This window comes from Gekko japonicus, unplaced genomic scaffold (assembly GCF_001447785.1).
Source record: "Gekko japonicus isolate JY-2015 unplaced genomic scaffold, Gekko_japonicus_V1.1 scaffold4627, whole genome shotgun sequence".
Taxonomy (NCBI): Eukaryota; Metazoa; Chordata; class Lepidosauria; order Squamata; family Gekkonidae; genus Gekko; species Gekko japonicus.
In genome coordinates, this window is record NW_015162099.1 from 10,359 (window position 1) to 13,778 (window position 3,420).

Genomic DNA, 3,420 nt, shown 5'->3' on the forward strand with positions numbered 1-3,420 from the left:
GGACAGCGCTGGCTCTTCGGCTTTGAAACAGAGATGAGCACCGCAACCCTAGAGTCGGACTCGACTGGCTTTCGAGCAAGGGAACCTTTACCTTTACTATAGAGCAGTTGGCTGGTGTTAGCTTTCTCATGGGAATGGGGGGGAGAAGGATCTTCTCTGCACTTCAAAAGGACCAGTTGGTGCAAGGCAATGCATTAAGAGGATCATGGGAGTTTGTCCTGTTCTTTTACCTATACAAGTTGTAACCTTAGATGTTTCAATCAGTCTGAACAAAGAATCTCTCCGTGTATCACTACTCTGCGTTTTAATAAAGCGTTTCTATAAAAGACTATGAGATGACGAGTTGATTGAACCAGGAGCCTGACAGCATCTCCAGTTAAAAGAACCAGGCAGGAGGTGATGGGAAAGACCTCCGCCTGAGACCCTGGGGTACTGCTGCCAGTCTGAGTAGATGAGACTGGTCTTCATGGACCGAGGGTCTGATTCAGTAGAAGGCAGCTTTGTGCATTCATGTACATGGCATGGGTTCATTGCTTGCTCTTTTCACAGCTGGGCGTCTGCAGCAAGACGTCTGCATACACAGAGTTCGAAGTGGCTGTAAAAGAACTCTTGAAAACACCGTTACCTTCAGCGGAGGTAAGTAAAGGTAAAGGTTCCCTTGCTCGAAAGCCAGTCGAGTCCGACTCTAGGGTTGCGGTGCTCATCTCCGTTTCAAAGCCGAAGAGCCAGCGCTGTCCGAAGACGTTTCCGTGGTCATGTGGCCGGCGTGACTTAAACACCAAGGCGCACAGAACGCTGTTCCCTTCCCACCGAAGCGGTACCTAATTATCTACTTGCAATTTCTTGCTTTCGAACTGCTAGGTGGGCAGGAGCTGGAACTAGAGACGGGAGCTCACTCCGTCACGCGGCACACTCGGGTCTCGAACTGCTGAACTACTGACCTTCCACAGCCTGCAGTTCAGCGTCTTAACCACTTGAGCCACCGCAGCTCCGTCAGCGGAGGTATCACCTGTGAAAAGCATTGCATTTTGAAGTGCGCAGAGACGGTATGAAAATCCTGATGTGTGTCGTGTCCCCACCCTTCCCCAAGTCACCCAGACTACAGAGATCATTCCCACTGGGGCAAATAGAAGCCTTGGAGGGTGAACTCTATGGCATTATTACCTACTGAGGTCCCTCCCCTTCCCACCCCCCACCCCCCGGGATTTCCCAACACAGAGTTGGCAATTCATGCCCATTCTAAAACGTTCTCTCTCAAAATGCAAGCATCTCACCTTTCAGTACACACAGCAGCTCCGGGCTTTTCTTTTTCTGTTTTGGAAAAAGAGGTGCCGGAACCTTTGGGAGGGAAATCAAGTTTTCAATCTAACTACTGAGCACTCATGGACTTTTAAACGTTTTAAAGAGGATTTTGTCGAAGAGGTTCCGGAACGCTGCTCTGCCATGTTTCCCCAGGAAAAAAAGCCCTTCAGCAGCTAACAAAAACCGCAATTCGGGACAATGCCACGTTATCACACACACCTCAGTCATGCAACAAGCTCAGTGAAAGGGACCAGTCTGTTAAAATGAAGAGTGCTAGAAGAACAAATGGGAGTGAAGCCAGCATGGTATGGCCGGATCTCATCAGGACTCGGGAGCTAAGCAGCGTCCGTACTTGGAAGGGGGACTACCAGGATCTTTAGGAATTACCCAGGCTGGAGTTGGCAGCCTTATGTGTTGGGCGAGCCATGCCATTTGCAGGAGGTATCAGCCTTCGGGCTTTGAAACATCTCTTTTATCGCCAGTCCATTTCCAGAATCAACTTCAAGAAGGAGGAGGAGGAGGAGGAGACTGGATTAATATCCTGCCCTTCACTTGGTGTCTCAGACTCACAATCTCCTTTCCCTTCCCCTCCCCACAACAGACACCCTGTGAGGTCAGTGGGGCTGCTGAGAGAACTCTCTTGAGAACTGCCCTTGAGAGAACAGCTCTGACAGAACGACGGCTTGCCCAAGGTCACCCAGCAGCTGCAAGTGGAGGAGTGGGGAGTCCAACCCGGTTCTCCCAGATCAGAGTTTGCGCACTTAACCACGACACCAAACTGGCTCCTCTGAATTTGTCTCCTTTTCCCCAGTTAAGCCACAACAGCTCCCTTTCCAAACTACTTATGGGCAATGCTCCCTCTAAGCGATGGAGTCCTGTGAGCAAAAATTCTACTTTGTGAGCGACCGGCATTGAAGTTGTGAGCACACGATTTGGCGACTGCATAAATTGGTTTGCTAGTCTGGAGCCATCCTTGCTGAGCTAAGACAAGAATGTGTGAGCAGGAGGCTAAAAAACGGTGAGCTAGCTCACAGTAACTCGGCTTAGAGGGAACACTGCTTATGGGGCTCAAGAAATCTTCCAACTCACCCTGACCCGGAAAGCTAAGTCAATCCAGATCTCATCAGCTCTTGAAAGCTAAGCAGGGCCGACCATGGCAAGTACTTGGAAGGGAGACCTCCAAGGAATACCAGAGCTCAGGGCACAGAGGCAGGCAATCAAGCTGCCTCTCTGAAAAACATCCGAGCCCCTCTAGGGGTTGCCAGTTGCAGCCATGACTTCCAGGCAGGGCTATTTTTGGGCAGGAACGCACCGGAACGGAGTTCCGGCTGGCTCCCAAGTTGGCCATGCCCAGCAGGAACTCATTAGCATAATAGGCCACACCCAACAGCAGAAACTCATTAGGATTGGCTACATTAGGGGTGTGTGGCCTAACATGCAAAGGAGTTCCTGCTACAAAAAAAGGCCCTGGGTTTTGACAACAAACAAGGTAAACAGAATAACAAGCAAAAGGTGGGTGTGGCTGGATGACCACACTTCTGGTAACATGTTCTGGTAACATGGGGGTGCGGCCTAATATGGTAATAAGCTGTGCTGTCAGGGGTGTGGCCTAATATGCTAATGAGTTCCTGCTGTTGGGTGTGGCCTATTATGCTAATGAGTTCCCGCTGGGCTTTTTCTATAAAATGAGCCCTGCTTCCAGGCACACAAGCACACACACGTACTAAACAAAAGGTAAAGGTAAAGGTTTCCCTTGCTCGAAAGCCAGTCGAGTCCGACACTAGGGTTGCGGTGCTCATCTCTGTTTCGAAGCCGAAGAGCCAGCGCTGTCCGAAGACGTTTCCGTGGTCATGTGGCCGGCATGACTAAACAAACAGACCAACAAAACCTGAAGAAACCTTCCAATAACTTGTTCCGGCATAGCTGTGGTTTGAAAGCATCTAACGGACGTCAGTGGGTTCAATACAGTCAGGTTTTTCCAAGGGTTGCCAAATGTTCCCTCTAATCTGTGGAGTCTTGTGAGCAAAAATTCTACTTTGTGAGCCCCTGGCATTAAAGTTGTGAGCCAGCAATTTGGCTACTGCATCAATTAGTTTGCTCTGGAGCCCTCCTTCCTGA